We start from the raw sequence: 26,774 nt of genomic DNA, 5'->3' as shown, positions 1-26,774 counted from the left end.
TTCTATCACCTATCGCTTGAAGTATAACATGGAAATCATTTTACTTTCCTTGGATTATTTGGACATGTGAGTATAAATGGGATTGAAATAAATTGGTTTCCATCAGGTCTTTCCTGATGTCTTTCATCAGGTGTCTTTACCATGTATGCAATATATCAGAAATCCATGTTCAATGTGTCACCTAACAGTCATTTTAATTTCTGGATAAATTTGCTAATGGTATTTATTCATGGTTTTAGGGACCATTTTTGATGTAACAGAGAATTTTACACTTCTTAGTCTTCTTTATAGACATGGCAAATGGTTCTCTCTAACTTAAAACCTCTTACAATATTCAAATTATTTGGTGAAGAACTTTTTCTTCTTTCTCACTCCTTTGAGATTGAAAGTAATCCAAGTTTATACTTCTTTTGGCAGCTACAAAGGTAAAAACTTATCAGCAAGAATATAAAATTTGAGGCTCAGTATCTAAATTAATGTACTTTAAAAAAAGGCCCAAAACTATGGAGCTTAAATATGACATATGGCTCCAGATTAACATTGGATTGTTGAAAATCTGTGTGGTATAGTATTAATGTTTCCAAATTAAAAGTGCTATTTCTTTATTTTTATATATATATATATATGTGTGTGTGTGTGTGTGTTTCCTTATTTGTGCATTCACAGGTTAGACTTTACATTTAGCATGAAACATCCCTGGTTGCATGTGAGTCTGTTTCAGCTCTTACCTTCTTTGTGAAATTAGCTATGTATTCTCACCATACATTCTTGTGTTATATACATATTTTTATTAGTTTGCTATACTGTCATTCTTATCATGTTGGCAGCTTCATGCCAAAAAACCCCCATAATATTGACAAAAGAATGAGTGGTAAAGAGTGAAAATCACAGGGAAAGGAATGTCTTCAGTGCTGCATATTTTACAATTTCCCTCAGTGACAACAGGAAAGCTGCTTCCTATCCCCAGTCTAATTACACCAATTATGAACTAGTGTTGAATGTTTTAAAATTCAGACACTCTGTTGCAAAAATAAACACTTTATTGATAAAGAAATAAGGTTATTTTCTCTTTTTCATCTTTGTTAATTAAGGCCTTGTTAAGTTAAAATCAGTGATGTCATTGCAACAATTTTATGCTGTGGGAAAATAATAGTTTGACTTATACAGTGGGGCATGTGGTATAGATACAGCCATAAATTAAGAACTCTTAAAACCAAGATTTTATAATGGAAGTGTTGACACAGGATTCATTCTGCTGGCATAATAAATTCTATTAGAGTGCTCATTATAAGAATTTCCAGTCCTTTTACAGACTATGGAGTCTCTGGAAAGCAAATGAAGTCAAGAATTACTAGACTATCACAGAAGCTCTTTTCCGTTATTACTTAAAAGTAGCATATGATTTGGAGCATTATGAGGTTTTTTCCCAGGAATATTTTCATTTTCTCCAGACAGTGCAACTTCAGTATAACTTGATTTGTGTGAAGTTGTCTTTGTTTGGAAAAAAAAAAATCCATTTGATATAATCTTATTAGTTATCTGGGAAAAGAGAAACAAAAGCCTTCTCTGAATAGCACCTTTTTATCCCTCTCACAAATGTGTGATGTTTCTAATATTTAATTATTTTCTGAATCCAATAGGTGAGATGTGTGAGCTGTCTTTGTTATATAAATCATGGTGCACCCCCTTGTTGAGGGGTTCATATACATTTTTACCCACAAAGGATTTCACTATGTGTAAAAGCAACTCCCACACATTAACTCCATGTAATGCTTTAATTCCTTGTGTTTTGTATCGGTCACTGCTAAAAGTAACTATTTCTTATTCTTATCTTGTCTGCAGTTGCAGAAAATCATAGGAGACATTAATTAACATATAAAAGGTATGCTACACATTGCATTACAAGAAAGAGACTGAACAGAATATTTTGATTCCCCCTTATTTTTCTGTAGATTCATTTTTCTTTTTGGTTGTCAGACTGGAGCAGGCTCGAGAAGAGGTTGTATTGTATTGTATTGTACCAAATTGTATAAATACATATTTCTATAAAATGGCCTGAATCTTAAAAAACCAAAACAAAACAACAAAAAAAAAACCCCCTCAGGCATCTCAGAAATAGCAGCAGAAAGATCCAGACAAACAGGTTTTAATGTTCCTATATGGGTATTTAGTTATGTAAGAAATCTGTGTAAAGAAACTGGGAATTTGAGATGTATACATCACAAAAATCTCCAACTTTTCTTCTCAAAGTATCGGGTGTCCTTGAAGTTATTCAAACACCTACATGGAATCTCGTATATCAGGTGGATAAGACAAGATATTAAGTCTGAGGAACAGTTTGGATATTCTTTAATGGACCTAAAGTATGCTATGGCTGTGGTGACTGCCTTATCAGAAGGCAATGGGAGGTTGATGCTAAATGCAGCACTGGGTGACAGTGGAACAAGTTGCTATCCTGAGTAAGGCAGTAAGTTTCTTCAATGAGAAGTCTGCTTGCTGTATTTACTTCCCAGCATCTCCTTTTTAGCAGTTATTCTAGGAAATTACTTAGGAAGTACTGAGCTACAAATAAAATTCTTTTACACTTAGGATAGTAGAAGAGGGAAGAAGGTGTAGATGTTTAGATGACTGGTCTGATAGTGAAGCTGTTCAAGCCTTCAACTTCAAGCTGAAGGGCTGGCTGTGTTTAATTAGGAACAGACAGCTGACAATTTATGAGTGGTACATGAAGGCCATCTTTAGCTCACTGAGTAGCTCTTGTATTTATTCAACTTGGCAAATACAGTATTCCTTTCACCATCCCATAATATACATCCCTTTCCCATTTACGTGAACAGGCACATTAACTGAACAATGAAAGTACACCATAAGTTATGGGAATGACGTGATTGCACTGTGAAGAAATAATAACCATCAGAATATCCAGTAAGTATATTCCTATGGACATTTGTGCACATTCTCTTTTTCAACTGCTAGTGTTGTAGTCCTGAAATTTCAGGGAACAGTAGTGAAATGTGTAGAGTCTTGGTTTAAAGTGTGCTAAAGCTTGAGGGTTACCCAGTGTTTCCAACTGATGCATAGAAATCTAGAAATGCTAACTATTTCAGGTGAAGAGAGGTCTCAGTGGGAAGTTCAGGAAAGAAATAATAGTTATTATGAAATGTATTTCCTTTGACTAGGTGCTATAACTTTCATATGCCTGTGGAGCATATTTCAGTGAACCACTTCAAGGGAAAAATAACACAGGAAGCTGACTGAATAATGCATATGTCAGATTCTCTTTTTATTTATGTTTGTCTTATTTGGAACAGAAAATAATGAGTCGAGCGGACAGGGGAGATTGATACCTCAGGGAAACTGAGAGAAATGTTAAATGACAGTAAAATATACAGGACAAATTTTATGCATGTATACTGTATGCTAATCACTTATATAATCAGTGAACATTGATATTCAGTACATTAATAGCTGAATGGATCATTTAGGTAAACATGCATGTGAATATGGTCTGTAAAATTTTCTGTCCCTCCTAATATTACATGTCCAAAAAAGTGAAATTCCTATGGTAAGATATCAGAATAGATCACTCCTGAAAATCATGCAAATTATTTATTTAGTAATTGTGATAATGAAATAGAGATTTTAATAATATTATTTTATTTCTTTACATTTAACTTTTCTTTGCTTATTAATATATGTAATACATTTTTCTCTATTTAGAATGGAAAAGTTACTCAGAAATAAGGCGTAAGGGAAATGGAGGAAATTGTGATTTTTTTTTAATGAGTCAATATTCATTCAATTCCGTTACAAAGAGATTGGAATAATGAAAATTCTATTTGCAAAGATGAATTTGACAAGAATCTATAATGGGTCTTTTTCTTCTCTTGTTTTTTGTCACTTCTTTTTTGTCACTTCTTAGGAGAAAATACATTTAGAGAACAGAAAATCCTAATTATAAAAGCTTCTAGCTTCAGGAGTGAAAAAATACTTTAATTGTTCTGACTTATAATTAGATTCTGCTGCATCCACATGATACATCTGTGCCACGGCAATGCCTTTTTCCTATCAAAGTGATTATACCAGAGACAACAGATTTCTTCCCACTGCAGAGTTTCAACATGTAACCTAGGCACCAGATAACCTCACCTACACCAAAGACTTAGGAGAATTCCTGACTCATTGATAACCATGAACAGCATACCTTAGATGTGAATACTTCACCTGCAGTGAAGAATTTACAGATTTACATGGGTTTGGGGAAATTGGATGGAAAGCTCAGGATCTGCACTGTGGTTTCTTGGAATTCTGTTGTAGAGAACATCAATATGCAGTATAAATAATTAATGCCACATAACAATTACTGTGTTTATTCTTGTGTGTCATTTTATTCCCAACAATAGCATTAATTAAGATTGAATGCTTGATTGTTGAAATTATGATTATTCATTTTCTTTTAAGATGTGATGTGTCATTGGGTGAGTCAGAACATCCTTGTGTCTTTACATCTATTCTCTACTTTGAAATTTATTAGTATTATTTGTGTTAGGATGGTGATGGTATCAGGGTTTTTTGTAAATAACTGAAATGAAGTTTATATGTGACAGTTGCACTTTTCATTGTAGTTAATCTCTCTAACACCCAAGTATCCTCTGCACAAAATTAGTAGGAAAGTCCAAAGTGGACCTTAAAATAATTCAAATATTTTAACAGCTCCAGAATGCTACTTTTTAAATTTTCTTTTTTTCATAGGGCAGGGAGACAGGGTTGTCACATGGTGGTATTAAATATAGTAGTATAATTGTGTGCATCACTGATATTGGCAAGGCTTGTTCAAAGAAGGCTGTGAAATGTTTTCAAACGAGATCAAGTCTAGATCTGCCTGCCATATTCTGACAGAGGCTGTGCTTCATCCTCTGCACACAAGAGTATTCATAATCATGCTAATGACAATGAATACACCTTTGTTTTATTGTCTCCCTAAGGATCTCAGTTCTAGTGCTTTACTAATATATTTATTGGTTTTCTTCAAAGATTTTGTATCTGCTTATCCTGAGGTGGAAGAGATTGAAAGTTGCCAGAGATCAAGCTTCCTAGGTCTGTTTTGAGTTCCTTATAAGGACTATGTATTGGTTTTGATGAAACTTTTTTATTGCAGACTTTTTGCAGCTATGTTAACTGTACAAAGCCTTTATTAATGGAAGAATACAATTATAGGGCTGTCTACTCGGTGTCATTCTCTTTTAATACTTCAGTCTGCATGCTGAGCAATTGACCCTACAGAAGCAGATGCCAAAGACCTGTCTTTTGTACCAAGTGTTGGCTTTTTCTGTGTCTGGTGGTTCCTAGAAAATTGTGAAGGAATGAAAAAATCTCTCATATGAGGTCATTGCTGTTTATGCAAAAAATCATAGCAACATCCCCAGCCACTCTGCTTCCATGTTTTTGCTTCCTGTACCCTCTTTCCTGTCCAGTTCTCACTATACCATTGTGAGAGCTGCTCAGTGTGCCAGGACTGCTACCCATCTGTCGGTAGCACCTGGGTGGTGTGGCATGTGATCCAGTCCTTTACCCGGTGAATTTCTATTAAAGCTCAGTTTTGATCTGAGTTTCTTAAAGAACTTCACTGTCAGCAGCTCATTGTCACTGGCACATTTCATGTACTTGGCAGGGGCTTTCTTCTACGAGGGCTTAGAGATGGACTCAGGTCAACACACATGAGTAGTCTTGCTACAGTCAGTGAGACCTCTTAAGGTGCATGAAGTGCTTGCATAAGCTTTTGAAGAAGGTTACTTAAAAATTCTTTAATTATGTGTGTTTTTATGCACAACATTGAACTTTCCAAGGACTGATGCTGTGAGGGAGATTATCTGGCTTATGTTGTTTTCTGGAAGGTACACAGAGCCTGTTATCTGTGTGCTCTTTCTCACAGATCTCGGTCTTGTCCACTCGTGCAGATGAGTGAGGTGATACCTCCTTGCTGTTGACATATCTCAGTGAGCTCTGCAAGACTGGTGGGCTTTGTTAAGAGCTATGCTCAGGTTACACATATTTGGACTTCCATGTCCATAGGTTTGGGATTTTTAGGCAATTGCACCTATCCACCCTGTATTAAAAAGCTAACGTTGTGCTAACACACGTGATCAGTAGCACTGTCCTCCCTCATAGTATCCCTGCATTTATTAACAAACTGAATATATCAGTTATACCCAGGAATATACCCAGGAAACACTGGGTAACCCTCAAGCTTTAGCACAGTTTAAACCAAGACTCTACACATTTCACTACTCTTCCCTGAAATTTCAGGACTACAATATTTGCAGTTGAAAAAGAGAATGTGCACAAATGTCCATAGGAATATACTTAATGGATATTCTGATGGTTATAATTTCTTCACAGTGCAATCACATCATTCATGTTACTTACAGTGTATGTATGGTAGTCCCAGACTATTTGAGAAAAGGAAAAATAAGATTATCTTCTGTCCCATTATTTCTCAGGAATCAGTGAGATTTTGTTCAAAGGTAAATATTTTCCTATTCTTTCCTCTCCACAAGTTTTCTAACTCTTAACTTATTCTATTACAGTCTTGCCCTACTTCCAGTCAAGTCTTCAATTGTTCCTTTTGCCTTGGAAAAAAAATTACTCTCGCCTAGACAGACAAAGTCATTGTCTGCTCAAATAGCAAGCGGTAATCTTGTCAAATTTACCATGCCTGGTGCAGATTATTTTTTCCAGATCAGACATAACAGTGAAAAAATTAGTTTGTGATGAAAATGCAGCCAAACATTGGTGACCCCTAGTTCTGTCTTTGGGTCAGTAAAGTTTTCAAGGGAGGCCCTGGTGTTTGCTTGATCTTATTATTGCAGATTGTGTTATCTATTAAAATAGCTATTATTGATAATGATGAGGAGCAAGAGTATAACTGTCCTCCAGTGCTTTCAAATATTTATCATACTCTTACACGTCTACTGAAATACCTTCCAAGAAGCCTTTAATTATAACACATTATTGGCAAGAAATCCACTTGTTGCCTCCCTTTGCTGCTTTCAACATCTTTCCTTTAGAGCTTTTATGCATATGTTCTTGTTCATTATGTATAGCTAGTAAGTGTTCCCAAATATGTCTCACTAGTAAAATAAGACAGGTTACAGGTAACATATTAGGATAAATAAGGAGAAAAGAAAGGTGGAATCTACACTAAACCAATGTTCGAGGCAGAGAAACTGAAGCTGGTATCCCATGCAGTGTAACTCAGTCTCACTTAGAGCAGTTTGTCTTTTCTGGCAATCCAGCAATCCTCTCTTCAGACTAACTCTAATGTTTGTCCAGCCTTGATTTTGGCTGTTTCTGTGCCTTAAACCTATAAAAAGCAGGGGAAAGCAGGGAGGGGAGAACAAAACCTTTTCATACTGCTTTTCATACTGAAATGTCTCAGCCAGGGTCAGAGCTGAGACAGGGAGGATGGCAGAACTGCAGCAGGCAGCAGTCAGATCAGCTCCAGGATCCACCACCTCAGGCAGGAAGGAGGTTAGATAGCTTGTCCCTTATGAAGTCTGAGATAGAGCCAAGAATTAACCAAAATCTGAATCGAAATCTGTACCTTACACAAAAAAACCCCCTCTTCTCTTGCTTTTTCCATTTAGTGGTATTTTTCACTAACTGGTTTAACATTTGAACTGTGCCCACATTAGAGTGACTTATTTCTTTCTCTCCTTTATTTTTATTTGAAAGCATTTTTATATGCTTTTGGTTAATTTGTGTATGTACATTATGCAAAATTAGATTACAAAATGAGACAAAAATGTAAGTACTCAGATTAAAAAAACAGCATGGAAGTTTTCAAGTACACATTAGACAGCTTGGCTTTAAAGATACCACTAAAACGTTAGAAAAATATAAGAATGTGCAATTAAAATGTTATAAAACCTAAATGTGTTTCAGTTTAAAAGGGCTATTTTTAGGATAGAGAAATCTTATATTTAAATATGTGTACAGTTATGTGTGGCCAAAAGTATAGAGGTGCTACATAAATTATTATACATCAAAGTAAATATACTGTGTAATACAGTTGTGCAAAAGAAAGCAGTATCTCTAAAAAGTTGACAATAAATGGCTGTCTGGAGTATTTGAAAAATTAAGAAGTCTAGACTTCAAAAATATGTTAACTGAACTGAGTCTTTTTTTAAATACAGACAAATGTGTAATAAATAAAGTTGGCATTTACTTTCAAAACAATGCTAAAAAGCATTCAGAGTCAAGTGATTGAGAATAAATGGCTCTGGATTATGTGGCTATCAGAGTAATATAAGGAGAATACTAATTAGCACTCCAAATCTTTAATACTGTACCAGTCCAATTCTCTCCTTTGGTAATTCTTTATTGTAACCGTAGTAACAAAAGAAGAAAACTTAAGCCACACAGACATCTGCAATTCCTTTTAATTTTTTTTAAAAGAAGTCTTAATTTCTCTAAGAAGATTTTTTTTGTACTCCTAGCACTTGTAATTATACCTTTCTACATTTAAATATGACAGCATATCCTTAGGCATAATTCATTCCTACATAGCTCATCTAGACTAAATTTAAAGCTTGACCTTGCTTTCATTATTTCATGAAGACCCTTTCAAAATAAGCTGCAATATTCCGAACTTATATGTGTGTGTATATATATATATATTATATATGTATTGACAGTATTTACCTAAAATAGAACAGTTATTTTGAGGGATGTTCTTTTAGATGTACTTTTAGAAATAGTTTAGAAGGTTTTCATGCCAAAGTTAAATATATTTGAAGAAGGTAGTGATTAGAAAGCTCCAGGAAAAGTCTTAAAACATGTAATGAATAATAGATTAATCCAGGCTGGAAAAGACCCCAGAAGATCTCTAGTCCAACTTGCCACTAAAGCAGAATCAGTCCTGAGGTCAGCTCAGGCTGCTCAGGGTTTGATTCAGCTAGGTCTTGAAAGCCTCCAAGGCTGAAGGCTGCACAGCCTCCTTGGGCAGCCTGTTCCCAAGTGCTGGACTGCCGTCGGAGTAAAAGGGCGTTCTGTTTTCAGTGGGACCTCCCCCATTTCAGTTTATGTCTGTTGTCTCTCACCCTCCTGACAGGGACTCTTGTGACCGGGTCTTCACACCAAATTTACCATAAGCACTGGGGGCTCCATTGAGCCCCCTGAATCACCATTCCCTCTCCCAGATGAACATGGCTCAGCCTCTCCTTACAGGATGCCTGCATTCCTGCTCTAGTCCTAGCTACCCTGGCAGTCCTCTACAGAACCTGCTGCATAAACACTGCCTTCCTTTACTGCTCAAGAGTCCTCAAACCAGATGCAATCTCCTAGATAGGGCTAACAGGTGAAATTAAAGGGCACAGACTTCTCCCTTGCCACTGGGTATGTCCCTGATTGTACAGCCCCAAAAACTACTACCCTGCCTTACTGCCAGAGCATGTTCATCTTTAGACCCACCACAGCTGCTCCACAGCTTGCACCGCTGCACAGGTTTCATACATTCAATGGGTACAACTTTACAATTGTCCTTGTTTTGTTCCTTAGGGTTCCTGCCGGCCCATCCCTCCAGCCCACCTGGTGTTCCTGGAAGTGGCCATGGCTTCAAGCAGATTGGTTGCACACACCAACTGGGTGTCCCCTGAAAGCTCAGTGAAAATGAACTCTGACCTCTCCTCCAGATCACTGTAAAAGGTGTTAGACAAGAGAGGTCTTGAAAAAATCACAACTGGCCTCCAGGTAGAGCATGTGCCATCAACCACCCACCCTTTTGGCCCCAGGGCCCAGGCAAGTTTTCACTCATCTAATAGGCCACCCATCCAGACCCACCACCCATAATGTTTCAATTCAGGATGCTGTGGTAAAGGAAAAAGTACCTCCTGATATTTTTTTTTTTGACCAGAATTCATATTTCTAAACTGCAGGAAAAGATTTTTACTGAATAACAGTGCAGTATTTTAAAGATCACAGTTCTATAAACATTTACTCTGACAGAAGTAGTTTTATGTTTTGTACATTGCATATAATACAGTTACTGATTTCTATACTGTAAATAGAATACTACTTCTTCTCTGTCTACCTAGTATAGCAACAGGAGCGAGAAATAGAACTACTCAAAGAACATGTTCTTATCATAGTTTAAATCCACCTTAACAAATGCATCATCTTGTCACTGATCACAACTTTTTTGAGAATGATTTATATTAAAATGTATTTATTTCATTCTTTTAGGAGTCTGTGAAACAGTAGATGTATGTGCAAAACAAAAGTGGTCAAGGGATAGGAGTTTTTGCTTGGAGTTACCTTAACAATTTTTGAGGTGGGAAACGACTATTTCATATGAGGTAAGTTGAGTTTTCCAAGCTACAGAGACATGTCTCCTCCCTAACTCCTTGATGGGTGCCATCCCTGACTGATTTGGTGTCAAGGATGCACAGATGTGTCTTCCTGTTAGATTTCTGGAAGCATCTCCATCCTTGCACAATTTTCTTTGCCACCACAGTTAAAGGCACTTGCAGTTGTGGCCCAAGAAGCAGATTTGTCAGCGGAGACAAATGGATTTGGGCCACTGGAGGTTGTGATACAGTCATACTGAGCCCCTTATGTGACATGCTTTTTATAGAACGGGTGATTGGAACCCTCCCCTTCAAACAAAGGCTGCTACCTGCATATCTAAGTCAAGTAGGTTGTCTTTCTTTCCCATTCTTGGCTCACACCTGACAGGTTGTTCTTTTACACACCACTATCTTCTGCAGCATGGCTGTGTGAATCTTTCTGTCAAGCCATTTAATGTCATGTGAAATTTTCCTCCCTAAAATTTTGAATTTCTTTTACTAGGATTTTCCACCACAAAAATAATATTAAGAAAATCAAGACAGGACGAATATGAAAGAACAAATCTGCCTAATACCTGTTTTAAGGCTCTGTGTTCCAAACTGCAGCCTTTGTGACTCCTTGAAGTCATAAAGGGGTCACACAAATTTGGAGACGCCTGAATTCTTTAGTTACCATGCATTTTTCTGAGCCTTCACACCACCGTGGCTGCTGAGCTTCTCAAATGGAGCAGGCTTAGCTAGAGCTGGGTCTGAGGGAATGCAGACTGAATCTGTCTTTAGCCACCCATTCATGTCAAAATCTCTCTATATCCTGAAGGCTTTAAATTATTTTTTCCTGGGCATCCCTGAACCAGCTTAGTGTGGAGTGACCCAGCTGTAATTTACATTTAAGCCTAATTTGAATTCATAAGCAAGGCATTCCTCAGCCTGTTTCACCTGAGGGGCTCTATCCAGCTGGCATCCTCCGAGCATGACTAATGGTGCAGGCTGTGCATGAAGCACAGCAGCAGCAGCAGGTGATGGGAGTCTCCATTCATTCAGGAGTATGAGTATGCAATGTGGGTTCAGATTTTGCCTGGCACAAGGGGTTTAGAATCTATCTTTCACCCCAATCTTCCATGTAAAAGCTATTCTAATAAGGCTTTCCTCTGTGAAAAAGCTCTACATTTAAAAGGAATATGCAGGTATAAAAGAAATATTTATTTTCATTAGTGGGAGGTGGTGGGGGAGAGTGTGCACAGAATTTGTGCCAAAATAGTCATGTTATTTTAGGCATCCTGGGACAGTTACAGCTCTTGCTTGGGAAAAGGGGAAGGCTGACTTCCGGTCCTTGCAAGTGGTTATTTAAAAGCTTTACCTGATGCCTGATTAACAAAAAACCCCATGAACATTAGCCTCCTGGCTATTCTAAGTCTCAAATGGATGCCTAATTCTATTCACAAGTTGAAGAGGAGAGATATGTACCTGCCTTGGTAGGAAGTGTGCTCTCCTTGCCTCTCTTTCTCCCACCCTCCCTCTATCCCCATCCCCTTCTAACAGGTCTTTTATATCTTTTCTGGATTTAGACCCTGAATATAGGCTTCAGTCCTTGCATTCCCAAGCTATATTGATACCAAGAAGCATGAAATGAGATTTGCCTTAAGGCACAAAACCACAGCGTATGCATTTAAAAAGCTTTGTGTGCACACAACTGACTCTTACAGTGGTATTTGAAAATGAACAAAAATGCATATTATTATGCACTTTTGAAGGCAGCGTGTGCAGAGCATACAGAGTAGAACAGGTCTTGTGGCTTATGTGTTTATTCAGAATCAAAAGCAGTAAATAGAAGAGGCTAAATCAAGACAACTTTGACTCTTAAGATTGTGCATTTTTTGGTAGAATCACTTTTCCTAGCACATTTTAATGCAAGTGCCCTTGAAAGGTATAAAGCACTTAAACACTGATATGTGTATAAATATAAAATTTTCACTTAAAAGAATGTGTGTGCTGTTCATTTCATTAAAATGTTGTTTAAGAAATATTCTTACTGAAGAGGTGCACTCAGTACATGAACAATAAAAGTGCCCAATCTTTATAATTTTCCCTGTATAAAGCTTGAATGAGTAAGATATTATCACAAAGCAACTGCATCAGGATAAAATTGTAGGGGTTAGAGTAGCATTCATCTAACTCAAGCTATTTTTTACACTGCTCAGGACATTTTCTAGTCTTTATATCATTGGCTTCGGGGATGGTTGGGAGGGGTGTGTGGTGGCTGATAAGCTATGCAGCGTGATGCCAAGCTAAGGGAAGATCCCTGTGCTCTTTGTGTATGGCGTAGTCGGAACAGATCTAGAATTTTAGTGTTGTGATAAGACAATCACTGGGAATGCACAGAGCATCTTAAAAAGAGACATTTTTTGTTAAAGTAGGACTAAATGTGTGAGAAAAAAGGTGCAGTAATCTGTAGGTAGTAACAAAGTAATTTAGCCAACAGGTTGTTTCTCATCAGGTTAAAGCAGAAAATCTGGGAAATGTCTAGCAGCTAAGGAGGGGATCGAGATGCTGAGAGATTAAGATTTATCACCAAAGTTTTTGCAGATTGTAAAGAAACTGAGAAGACTTTTTTTTTTTTTTTTTTTTTTTTTTTTTTTTTTTTTTTTTTTTTTTCACTTGCAACACCATTATAAAAGTATCTGAGACAGTCCATTATCTCGGACACTATGTTATCTTGAAACTTCAGAAACTTGAAAGCAAATATATGGGAAGTGTAGAACTGCATAAGCACTCAGACTTCAGCCAGCAAAATAAAAGAGAAATTTAATACTTCAACAGTATTAACATTGTATTTACAGCTGCTGCTGCTGCCCACATGAAAAACTGCTTCCCAGGGGCTGAGATCAAAGGTACTGCCAGTGTGACATACTATGGGACTACACTGTAATAATTTTACAGTTTTAACAGATTGTTTCCAGTGAAAATGTCTGTGATAAAAACTGCAGGTGTTCATAAACAGGGAATGAAGGATTTTCTTTATATTAATTCTGGTTAAAATTTAAATTAGCTACTTGCTTGAGCTGTGCAACAGCCTCATGTTTGAAAGGTACCTCCTTTATCTATAATTTTCAAAGTGCACATATAATCCAAACACCCTAGAATTTTCATGAGACCATGAATCCTGTGTACCTGCTAGCCTACTCTTTCATATTAAACAAATAGGTTGACTGCAGTTTGTTGTCTGTTTGATACGGGGTTTTGAATTTATTTTTTGTAAGGCTGCTAGTTCATGTAAGTTCATGTGCAAGTGGAAGATCCTGTGTTAAAATTCAGGAAGAGCCCTTACAGTTATTTTACTTTGCAAAATGTCTTAGCTGAAGGAAAGTAGTCTGTCCCTCTCTGCTTTACTTTGCCATCCTGATACCGAAGAAGGAAACATCATGCCCAAAAGGACATAGCAATGGCAGCAGGCTACTTGCCAGATGCTGTGGGTACGTCACCAGAATGGTGTGCAGGCATTTAGCCTTCTGACTCCATTAATGTTAATGAGAGTCAGACAGTTCAACCTCCATATACCATGCTCTAAACATATCCATTGAAGTCTGGCAAAGAAGCCCTGAGGCTTCCTTGTAAAAGTCTTTGAAACTGCTGCACTTCTCCTGTAAGATTTGTGATGGAAAACAAGCCAGAAAGCTGCCCGTTACAAAGATTTCCATGCAAAAGCTGAGCCTGAATATAGATAGGTCTGGTGTTTTGCCATACTGCTAAAATCAAAGCACTGTGAGGGAAAGAAGGGTGATGTGAGAAGTATGCGCTTCCCATGGGCAATGAACTGAATGGCTTTGTAGAGGCAACTCCAGGCAGGCATTTTCTTTGCAGATTTTGTTGAAAGCTGCTGAGAAACACCTGAACCAGGCACTACAGTTCACATCCCCATCCCTGACAAGGCACTGTGATTTATTTTGTTGTTCTGGTCTGGAGCAAAATGGCTGTATAACCAATTTATCTCTCTTCTGGGAGTGTGGAAGGCTGTTCATGTATTACAGAGGGCTGACCAAAAAAAGCTCCTCTCTCAGTAGGGAAAATAAGCACATCCCTGTGGTTCCCAGTTATGTGGGGAGCAAGAACTGGGGGAGCTGCCCTTACAGCAACTGATCAGCAAGTTACCTGTAAGAGGAGGAGACTTAGCCACATCTGTGAATAAGGCCCCAGGGAGCTCGTTCTTCAGGCCTTCTGCCATGCGTGGTCTTATCTACAATGAAGTCTGAAGGTAATCTTTATTCCCATGTAGGTATTGCAACAGGATCACAGATGGTGCAAAAATGGTCTCTGGAATCCAAATAAAAAGGGGCAGGAAGCCAGGCTCCATTGCTTCCTTACTTGTACATCCATAAGCGTGAAGGAACGGAACTCCCATCATCACAGCTCATCATGAAGGCCCAGGAAGAAAAGAGTCAAGTTCTTCCTTACTTTGAAAGATGCCTTAAATTCCTTATTTCTTCAAGTGAATAAGTGAAGATAGATGGTTCCAGGTTAAGGCAGTTTGCAGTTACTCTTGTACATGCTCAGAATCGCCAATTTTTTTAACATTGGCCTATTTTTTCACTTCCTTTATTTCTCCAGCTGTGTGGTCCCTTGTAGACTGGGCTGCCTTCCACAAGCCATAAAACAACCTGAGGACTGCCCTGATTCAGGCTTGTTTAAAATTCTCCTTGATTGCAGTCATTGGTGAGAAGTGCAGCAGTGCAGGATGGCAAAACCCAGCCACATTGCAACTAATAATCTGTACCCAAGTTGGTTGAGTTTAATCAAGTGCTGTGCAAGACACATCAGGTAAAAGATTTTCCTGTTAGGAGAACTCATTCAAATTCTTCTTGGTAACACAGAGGGGGTATTTCACTGTTTACTCCCCTGTATTCATTCTTAAAGACTGTCTTGCAAAGAAAATGTGTGGCTGGGTAGCAGGAGCTGAACTTGGTGCTTTAGGCTGTGACCTGACCTCTGGCAGAGACAGAAGTGTCTCCTCACACGCTGTCTGTGCCTTTGCACAAGCAGTGGTCTGTGTGTGCTGAGACAGGACCCAGCAAGAGTGGTCCTCGTGGTCCTTCTATGTCCCTGCCAACCACAGCAGAGAGCTGTAGAAAGACAACAGAGAGTGTGTAGGAGTCCATGCATCACACTGCATCCCTCTCCATCCCTTCAGGCCACATTTCCACCTATGCTACCCTGACCGGCAGGATTTTTTTGTCTGTCACTCAAAATAGTCTGAATTTACTTCACCAGCAATTTTACTCTCTGGAACAGTTCCATCTACTGCCAGTCACTGTCTCCAGAGTAAGATACTCCCACTCTTTTACATGCAAATGGGCATTCTATTTTTAACTTTCTCCATTTTTTTCTTGAATCAGCAGATAAACCATAGTTTATCTTTTTCTGCTGCTTCATGTTTTGTTGTTTTTGTTTTGTTTTTTTTTTTTTTTTTTCTGGCTCCTTTAGGACATCTGGTGAACTATTATTTCAATGAATAGTATTTTTAATTCATCGGAAAACCATTTAAGCATTTTCAGAGGCAAGGATGGTGCACATCTTTCTCTGTGTGTTTCAGAAGTACAAGTTTTCTCTTTCAGCATGTCATTCAAAAAAACCCAGACAAACGTTTTATCAGCAAGGACAGCTGAAAAGAAGCTTTCTACTCGGCTTCCTAATGCTTGGATGATTGAAATAGAACATCACACAAATTTAAAAATGATATATTACAAAGCTAAAAATAGACCTGTGCTATTTTTTCAGCAAACTGTGATTATTCCTCTAAAAAGTAGTAGTGTGAGTTTAAGATTGCCTTAAAAATAAATTTTCCTTCACTTTTTGGGATACTGGACAGCAAGATATACAGTATTTAAGTAATATTAATATCTTATTCTTGCAGCAGAGAATGCAAAAGCCACCTCTTTGTGTTGACTCTCTTCCTGTGCAGAGGGGGAAACATTATAACCCCAATTAGTAAAACTAATTTCTAATTCAATGGCTGACAGAGAGCTATGACAACAGAGATTTTTAAAATAATATTTTCCTCAAAAATAGCACTCCCTGAGCTGTGGATCGGATGTTGATCTCAGTATTTTTCTTGATAAAGTATTTTTCTTGACACAGTCATTGCCACGCTTTACTGCCAGGCTACTTACTCAGATCTTCTTTTTGCTTCTGCATGATTCTGCATTGTCTTTCTGAATTTGGTTACCAACCTATTAAAAAGGTGAAGGAATTTCCATTGACCCAATGATCCCAGATTTTTTGGCACCATCTTTGAAAATAATTACCCTGCTGGCTGGGTTTACTCCCTTTGTTTATAGAAGAAGGATTTCAGAAACGCATAACCTTGTTCAGCACATGGTTTTCTCTGCGTCTAGTTTGGCTTATTGAATAAAAGCTGAGAAAAAGTCAAGATCAGAACTAAATCCTGCTGCTTGTTTGTGCTAAACAGAAATTCATCACTAGAGTAAGATCTTAAAAAAAAAAAAAAAAAATCTTGAAAATCTAAAGTCAAAGTTAAAAACTTCCCATGTGTTAAAATCTCAGAAATGCTTGTGAGAAAAAAAGAAATCTACTGCATTAATCTCTTGTTCTTTTTGTCAACATACAGTAACAAGTGAAATACACTATACGATAAAGGTCCTGGGTGTTGATTTTGCTTCTTTCATAAATACTTTAAAAATTTAGTACAACTGATGTTTATACAAACGAAATATTTTTTAAATATTATTGAAATCAGCTTTATTGTTTTGTTTTACTGTTTCATTGTGACGAAGTAAAATTTTTCCTATATCAGATGTTTAAGTTTGCAAAATTAAGCTGTGTAAGCTTAGTTTTATAAGAGAAACTAAGCAGGTTAATTTACCAAAGTTTGAAGATGCAGAATAGTAAAGTTTTAACTATTTTTCAGCAACAATATTTTTCAAACGGAAAATTGAGCCATCAATCAATTATCAAAAAATTATGGCAAAAAATGCATTTTCTGCACTTCTAAGCACTTGTGAAACAGTTATGAATTCCAGTGCTTCTAAGCTGAAAACTTACCTATTTGCTTTACAATTACTAGTTAATATATGATATAAGACTTGATGGGTATGAAACATCACTGTTTGAAGTACTGTAATCCTAAGCCACAGATACATTCATTTCCTAAATGTTGGCAGTCTGGCATTTTCCAATACGTGAATGGCTCAAGATTTCATTAGACTCTTAAAACAGGCATACTTAGTGACCTCACATAAAGACATAAAGATCATATAAATGATCTGAAATTGGAGTTACAGTAATGTTGTTTGCTAAAAGTTTACAAAATGGAATGTAACAACATTATCTGAAATATTTGTGTTTCTCTCAATAATTTGCTTGTGAAACAGAACTCACCTTTTCTCAAACCTAATTTTAAGAATTGTTTGTTACATTATCAGGATTTGCAATATTAAAAAAAAGTAAGTATTTTGTAAATAATTTAGTTTTCTGTGTGATTAAAAAGCATCATGTATGTTTCCTGTCACATCTATGACAGTTAAGAATGTTTCTATATTTATTTTCTGCACTCCACATTTTCCCTTACCTACATCAACTGGAAAACAAATAAAGTGACATCAAGTTTTTTAATTGTGGTCCACTCCAGAGAAGACTTTAGAAAGAATTAAGATGTTAAAAATATTTATCAAAATGTTTAAAAATCCTCTTTTTATTGGCCCTTGAATTTACAACACCTGTGTGCTCCCCCCAGGCATTTCTTAGGGCCCTGCAGTTCATTTCTATGCTGGGCTGACCTTGTCTGGAGGATTCTAGCAAAGCATCTTCATCATCTCTGAGATCTGGGCACTAGCTACACAGCTCCCAACAATCATGCTTACCTGTTGCACATGCACACAGGGAGTGCCTGCAAGTACTGACAAAATTCTCAGCTTAGGAGGACATATATGCCCCTTTTTTTTGTTGGTTTTCAAACAAAATTGATGCTAGAACTGTTATTTAGTGTTGGGTGCAATTACATTTTGCTGCTGCTCTTCAGCTGGTAGAAATTGCTAACACCTGTTTGTGCTTCCTGCTCCTGCAAAGCCCTCAGCTTTGTATCTTCTTGTCCTTGCACCAGCCCAAAGATCCTCCAGCAGATGCAGCACTGAGAAGTTTGCATTCTTCTTCTCGTTTGCGTTCTTGTGACTGTGAGGGATTCTTGTGTTGAAGAAAGAAGTTGCTGACCTGGGATCTTCATTGTCACAAAGGGTAAGAGTCCCCTTTAAATTAAGAAAATCTGCAGTTTGAGAAGGCTAGGGGAAAAAAAATACAACAAAAAACCACAAACCAGTAGAATGCAAATGTTTTAATGTATTTGAAAGTAGCCTTTGAGAAAGCTAAGAGATGATTTAAATTTTTTTGTAGCTTCTATGTCTAATGGGGGATGAGGGGCAAGGACAATTATTGTTAAGCCTATGGGCAGTCCATGGGTGCCCTGCATCAGAAGTCAGCAGCTGCTTGTGTGCAGCTCTGCATCGCTCTGGCTGTTTGCTTTGTCTCTGTGTGCCCCATATCTGAGTGATCTGTGTCTGTGGCAATTTTGAAAAGAATGCTCTGTGGCCAAGATCCAGAAGGTTTTGAAATGGCAATTTTGAAACTGCAGCAACCTCCGGTTGCCCTTAAGGAAGAAGCACTGTAAGACACAGATAGGTACTGTTTTCTGGCACTCCTTTTCCAATCTTCTTTGTTTCATTTCATCAAACTTAATAAATCCAGTGTCAGTGAATGTGATAATTTGGCAAGTACAGCCAATCAGATACTTAGTGGGATACTACACTGTGTTTAAATTCAGTTCTGTTCCCAAGACAAAAACCACAGATGGTTGTTTGAAAAGAACAAACTAATTGTTCCCACAAAATGTGACTATGGTATATCCACCCCATCAGTAGCTTGAACCTTTAATAAGATTCTCAGAAAGAAAACCTTGTCAGAACAATACCCCTTTAAAAAGAAACTAAAAATCTAGGTAGAAGCTAAAATATTTTATCAGGTTCTGGAAAGCTAAGGCTGAAATTCCTTCTATAATGGCAAGGTTTGACCCCTGCCTAGCTGTCTCCAGTGGGAATGCTTTAAGCCATGGAGTGAAAAAGTATTCTGTGATAAAGTACTTTCAGTTTTGCTTGTGGAATTGTTCAATTAGCCATTTAAATAATGGCATATATAGTATAAAATACAAAGTGTGGTTGGCCAGCTATCCCTATCCTGAGTAAATGTTCTAATTCTTAAGTTGTGCCAGTACATTTGCTCTCTGTGGACCCAATTTTCTGACATTGAGTCATTGAGTATAAAATGACTTACAATGTCTTTCTTTTTCACTTTCAGTGAAGTACTTTTTCCACACAAAAACTACTTCTGTGGAGAAAGATGCCAGAGAGACCTGTAAACCCGTAGAGTTTACTTTTCTTGTTCTATCACCTTCAGCAGAGAGGGGAATTCAAAGCCATGTTTCTTTCCTTGGCCAGGTGTTCCAGTGAGGGTGCTTCTGGTGTAGAGAATGTGCCTCCCTTCTCTCCAGATACGTGGGATTTAGGTAGAGAACTGGGGGTGGGGGGGGTTGTTTGAAGAATGCAAATGAGAACGATAAAGAAAAAAATAACAATCATAGGCTGAGAAAACCTGGCAAGGAAAGGGATCACCTTCAGAGATCTTGGCAGGGCTTGGGTCTGTGCTCTTTGTTTAGCTTTGCTAAGGTTTGGGCAGTTACAGGCAAGCCCAGAAGATATTTCCCTTTGTGCAGAAGGAATTTGAGCCACTTCTTTAACCCTTTCAAAAAATATAGCTATCACAGAGGAAAGTAGGAGCCAAATGAGGTTTCTGAGTATGAAACTTTCAGACTGGTGTAGTCAAGTTGCCTGAATATCTTTATGCTACTTCTAAACTGGTACCATTAGCTGTGGCTTTTTAAAATGAAGTAAATGCAAATAAGTGGGTGAGTAAAACAGTGTTACTGCAAACCTTTGCTCCTTTACTAATGCCAGGAGCTTTTTACTGCTCCATAGGGATTTTTCGTGTGAGTTACTGGTTAAACATAGGAACAAGCATAATAATTTGGAGCCTGTTAAATGTATGAATATTTCCAAGCTACTCCTGTTCTACAAAGAAAGGATGTCTATCTCCACAAATTTGATGTGCCATGTTATGTACAGGATTGGGTACTTGGAATTATTTGTCTGACAGTACTTCAGAAGTAAGCAATAAATCACTGTTGAAACTGCAAATGGTTTCTTTTTCAAGTTCAGTCATTTCAATCATTGTCTTCAGATTTATCCACTGACATATCAGGCAAAATAAATTCTTCTTTTTTAAAGCTGCAAAATGTCATTACATTTTAAACTCCATAGCCATATGACAAGGATTCCAAGAAAAGCTATTTACAAGCATTATTTCAATATTATTTAAATGAGACAAATAAATTGGCAAAAAAAGTTTTTTAATGAAGAAAATATTTTGATTGTTTAATATCAAGATTGGAAGAAACATTTTATTTTAAATGTTTAAAGAAAACACTTCAATCTTAATCAAATTACAAAGAGGCAATTCATAAGGCATTATGGGATTTTTTTAATGGTGGGCAAGAAAGATAATACCTATTTCCAAGTAAATGGAGAGATCGTTGAGTTAGTACTTCTCATTATCACTTCAACCAACCTGTACATTAGTAAGATTGTAATTGCCTGGATTGTTATTCCCTTTTATCATGGTTCAATTAGGTTCAAAACTATGATTTTATTTTTTCCCATTTTCGTCTACTGCGGAGTAGGGACATATATGGGTATTTTACTGAGAAGAATATAATAACTAAGCTTGTTCAATCTGCTTCCTAAGCAAGCATTTCCTCTCTTGTATGGAGATGCTTTTATATTTGCCTTCTATTGATTTCCTTATCAAAGGGCTTTTTAAAAAAAAATGTTTAACCCCTTGAAACAGCAGAGTGATGACGTGGGGTATATTTTGCCCTCCACCTCTATTCTCTAGTAAACTATAATGGTATGGCTATATATTCTATGGAGCCAAAAACAGTTTTCCAATAATTTGTATGAAACACTGCATATGTATGTAACACTGTAACAATTTTTATTAGTCTCGGAAAAGAGAAATTTATTGTCTTGTTTTACAAAGTCGTGCAGGAGTCAGTGATGTATGTTATTGGCAATCAAACTTCAAAAGCTTTTGCAACAGTAAAATAGCACAGTTTGAAAAACACCAGAAGCGGTTTCCATTCCTTTTAACTTATTTTTTACCTTCTTTAAATTAGTAATTGTCAAAATGCATACAACAGAAAACACTACTAAACTTCTAACATTTAATATAGAGTTGAGGTCAACTAATGTGTCTAATTGCTGTCTTCTCCTGAATGTACTCATTTGGCACTTCCCACTCAACATACAAACAGCGGATAGACATAGGTGTAAATACACATTATTTTTCTGTGTGACTAAATCACAACAAAACCTGTGCTTGCCCATGAATCTCTAGACCAACCAAGGCATTAGGTGGTGAAAGAACCACTGTCTTAGCAGGACAGATGTTGCCAAGGTCCTGAAATTAGTCAACAGCCATGAGAAAGTGCTTACAGCCTTGAGGTAACCTTGACATTTCGATCACCTTGGCCTCAGGCTTCTCCTGTGTCAGCAACTGAAGAAACCAATTTATGCTGGCAGTGGAGACTTCTGACTTTAGTAACAGTTCATAGTTTTGCCTCCCTTTTTTCTCCTCCTCTTTTTCTTACACCACCCTTGGTGCCATCTATGCTACAATCATGCTTTTCAAGAACTAAGATGCATCTGTCTGTGGATGGCAAAAACATAAAGGCACAAAAGCTATGTTAAAATATATTTGTAGCAAGCATGTCTAGATTTTAGTGAGTTGACTTATTTGAGTCCAGCTTATTTCACTTTCTTATTGTTTAGTATTTCTTTCTTTTCCTTTGTTAATCAGATGCTTGATTTTTAATAGTAACCTGCATGATACTGCCCTTGATCGTTGATTTGTTATCACGACTGAGTATTCCTTGGACTTATAAATGCAGAATTCCTTGTCTTCACCTGTGTGAATGAGGGGAGGAAAAAATCCTGTGTATCTGGACAAAGCTAGGAGTGTGGGAATGCAGTAGGGTGTCACTTATCTCTATCGGAGCTGCTGGCTCTGTTTTGCCCAAGCTAGCTCAAGACTGCAACCAGACAGGAAAACTCCCCTGGCTCCTAGAAACCAGGGGAGAGGCAAGCGGCTTTTTCCCTTATCATGAGAGAAACAACGTTTGTGGCGGAGGAAAGGAGTCAGATTGGTCAGAGGGCAAGTCTAAGGTCTTTATCCCATCCTGGTTGGACACCTGTCCCAGTTCAGCTGTTCTTGCCAAGTTCTGCCCAGGCCTCGGGTTCAGGGCTTAAATGCAGGGGAGGGGCTAAGGGAGGGGACAAACCAACACCCGATGAGGAATAAGGTGGGAGTGGAACAGGGTTGGGGGGACATTTAAAGAAACCAGTGGGAACATAAAGGGAAGAATCTCCTCAGCTCTTGCCCTATCATTCGATGTCCTTACCCGAACTCTCCAGAAGCTGGGAGGAACAGCCAAATGACAGACAGGGCCCACAGGAGGGGACTGGGAGGAGTGACAGGGAAGAGGGGTAGGGACAAACCATGGAATAAAACACTTTCTAGGAGAACAGGGGAGTACAGAACAAACCATTATAATACAAAACCCAATAAAAAAATAAGTAACATAAAATACAATATGAAAATTAATAACACAAAGCAACAGTAGGGAAGTGCAGTGCTGGCAAGGCTGCTGCTTCTGTGGTCCCCTGTTTCAGGACTGTGAGCTGTGTATAGTATCATGCCCAGTTCATGGCTTCAAGTAGCCAAAAATCCATGCAAATATTTTGATCAAAACCAGGTGTGAGTGGAAATGGAGGACCACTATGACTTTTGCAGAAACTATCATTTTGTGGTTTGTTGTGAACTTCAGTGCTGGCTATATTTGATAACTGTGGTATTTATAATGATGGGCTAGGATGGTGGTTTCCATGTTCCTAACTGTCAGGCCATTCTACAGGGCCTTCACAACTATGCTGAATATAACAACAGCTCTGGATTCACAAAGGCTCACCTCACTGTGACCATGTAGCTTCCCTGACTTTTTCATGTGCCTGCTGGTCTGTAGGAGATGCTGAATAATTAAACTAAACAAGGAAAATGTGGTTTATCTGTTGGTATCTTCAAGGATATGAAACACAAGAATAATGATCCTGAAGAATTTCAATTCCACTGAAGTGAAGAAGGAACTTGCTGCACTTTGAGCCTAAATGTGATGTGACTTATTTTCCTTCCTTGACTTCTCTTCCTGCCGAGGTATGTAGGCCCTATGTTAGCAGTCAAGATGGGGAGTCTGGAGGAAGGTTTCCACAAAAACACATTGTGTGTGACATCTTTAGTTTGGCACAAAACATGCTTCTTTTCTCCCTGAGGCTCTTGCAAAGCTAAACATGTAGGAAGAGTTATCTTCACTTGTGTAAATATTCGTTTGAGGAATTTCATTAACATAAGTAGATGCCTAACCTCTTTCATTCCAGAGATGGTTTTATGTGCTGAAACAGAATTTTGCAACATGTACAGTTCTCTAAACTTCCAGATAACTATAGTGACAGAAAAATTGGAGGTTACTCCAATGGGTCTTTTAATAGGGAGGAAACAACGTGAGAGAGTCCTACTTTTCTGGGACGCTTTAATTCTGTTGTGAAGTGCTCTGAACAAACTTGTCATGCTCAACCTTTTGAGCTTTTTATTTTTCTACTTCTGATGGAGAAACAGCATACAATGTGTGTTTTTAGCTGCACTAAAATGGCTTGTATGCATATTGGGGGGAAAAAAAATCCCAAAATGATAATGGTGTGAACCTTCCACCTAAGAGCTGGGGTGACTCCAACCCTAGAGGCTTTGTTAGAAATGGGGCATAGGAATTTCCTGATGTGGGGGCCTGCCCTTTAGCTTCTCATCGTGTTATTACAAAAATATTTGAGAAGAAAGAGAAAACATTAGAGTGTAATTCTTCTGACCTGTTTCAGATACCTTCTTCATGGTAAAGGTTATTACCCAGAAATATTTCATTCAATTTTCTGTAAAGAGAGATTATTTTAAAACTAGATAGGTACATTTATTGACACAATTGAAGCCACCCAGGGTCCTTCACTGTTACTTTAGCAGTTAGATAAATACATAAATACTTTAACACTGAGATAAATAGATAAATATAAAATTGACATTTTATCAAGACAGAAAACTTTGTCTTGATATGTTAACTGCTACAACTGGAAGTAGGGTGTTTACATAAATAATTTATTTAGAAATTTCCCTCTTCTAGCCAACTGGCATGTTCTTGTTGTTTCCATTCTCCATTAAAAAATATTAGAAATGTTTAGAATAATCTGGGTAATTTAGTAGTTTATGTAATTTTACGTATTGGGTTTCATTTGCATTCTTCTTCATTTTTCCCCCTTCATTCTTTATCTTATACATATGCACAGGCTGTTACAGACTGTATTTTAATTTTTTATATATATATAAAGAGATTTAACTCAGACTTTTCCTCATCTAAGAAGCTCTGAAGAAATCATTAGTCAGGGAACACCTCAAAAATAAATAGCATTTAACTCTAATGTGTTTTGTCTGCCTGTCTTTCCTTTTGGAAAGTTTATTCAAGAACTTTTGTCGCAAAGGAAATTGTTGTTCCAACTTCTTAATGAAATTAATTGCTTGAATTTCATCTATGTTTTAGCTATTTTCCTGAAATGTTCTGCATTTTAACTGAGCTGTGAACCTCCAGCCAGCTTCCTGAATGTGGTGTCAGTATTTTGGGTTTATTCCTACCCTGCCTTCTGTCAAATTTCAGCCTGGTGTTACAGCTTTTTGGTACCAAAAAAGAGGTCAGGCTTTGTCTGTCTTCCTAGGAGAGCTCCTTTCACTGCTAATACATGAATGTGATGGGTGATAGAGATTAAAGCTTTGCTGTAGTTTATAGTTTCCTGATCACCTCAGGGAAGTTGCAGCAGGACCTGTTGAAGAGGCTTTTAAGTTTTATGCTATATATGCTATCCCTTTCCAGAGCAATCCAGGTATGTGTCTGGCTTTGCAGAAATCTGATTAATTCAATACTGTAAGTTGGATGTGTGCAAACACCATCACAGCTTTTGCAGATCTGAAGCATTTAGCAATAAATTATCCATTACAAAATAAGCAGCCAATGCAAACATGTTCATTTAAATAGCGTCTGAAGACCAGCATTTCTCACTAATTGCTACTTGGTGTGTAATAGAGGTGCACAAGGAGCAAATAGTATTTGTCAATAAATACTCATTTAACTGCAGTCATAAATTTCTTCATAATGGCTCACATTATTTTTTTCTCACCTGATTGAATTCAGGTGTTTCACATAAGATTGGCATCAGCCTGGTGGGTTGAGTAAATTATTTGTGCTGTGTTGTCACTATGCTAGAGTAGAGAAGACTTTATAGACTTTATCCACCATATGGGGGGATGGGGTGAGGGGGGATAGTTTTGTAGTTACCATTGCCAGTTTCATTTCAATAAATAATAATAAAAAGGCTTTTAATTTATGCCTGTGATGTTAAGGTAACAGCAAGGAGATTAAAGCAAAAAAGAGGCAAGGCAAGAGCATTCCCTGGGTGCTTCTCTTAGTAGATGTGTCTGGCTCCTGCAGTTGAATAAGTTCCATTTTATCCTAAGCCTGCTCAAGAGGAAGCAGGTCTGTTGCAATACTGCATTTTCTCCTGCCTCAAGAGCGCCAATAATTTTGCAAGTATAATTGTTTTTATGCTGCTGTTGACTTTGCATGGGCTGTGAAATGTGTTGGTTGTCGGTGTCACAGAGGCACTGATCATCATCTGGGGAAATTGATGGAAAGTGTTATGTCATTTTTATTTTTTTTTTCTCACAGCTGGTATTGTATGACATTAGGAAAGGGGATGTGGTGTAAAACATATACTCTGTCAGCCTACTAAAATGTAATGATGGAAACTCGTGTGCAAGTATAGCTATTTATTGGTTCTCTCTTTTCTGGTACACAGGAATAGTTGTTACTTCACCCGATGCTTCTGAGAATAGTGGTGTCAAAGCTCTGCCAGCCTAAATGTCAATACTGATGGCTGATTTAAATGTCTGACTCTGGTGTATTTACAAAAGCCTAAGCTGGTCTAGAGGAGCAGTGTGCTTTCATAGCTCATCAACTCAGTGGTCTTGTGTTGGGTCTGTGGTGAGAGAATTCTCTTCTACCTTGCTGCTTTATTTCTCCATATTCATAAACACTCATAGGGCTGGAGTTGGGAAATCTATAAGCTCTGATATAATGGGTCTGATGCAAATAAGTGCACAAGGTTTAAAAGA

The 26,774-nt window shown here is 37.6% G+C and overlaps 1 long non-coding RNA gene across 1 annotated transcript in view; it reads left to right on the top strand.

Moving 5' to 3' along the window:
* The first annotated feature begins 18,436 nt into the window (after positions 1 to 18,436).
* The window catches only part of LOC120753567 (uncharacterized), a 30,812-nt gene continuing 22,474 nt past the window's right edge, over positions 18,437 to 26,774 (top strand). The window contains exons 1-2 of the long non-coding RNA XR_005701156.2: positions 18,437 to 18,587; positions 23,599 to 23,726. This is a non-coding gene — a long non-coding RNA (uncharacterized LOC120753567). The remainder of the gene's footprint in view (positions 18,588 to 23,598; positions 23,727 to 26,774) is intronic.

The sequence above is a fragment of the Hirundo rustica genome, chromosome 5 (genome assembly GCF_015227805.2).
Source record: "Hirundo rustica isolate bHirRus1 chromosome 5, bHirRus1.pri.v3, whole genome shotgun sequence".
In the NCBI taxonomy this organism is placed as follows: Eukaryota; Metazoa; Chordata; class Aves; order Passeriformes; family Hirundinidae; genus Hirundo; species Hirundo rustica.
The sequence above is the reverse complement of the archived record's forward strand: the minus strand, read 5'-3'. Positions and strand labels throughout refer to the sequence as shown.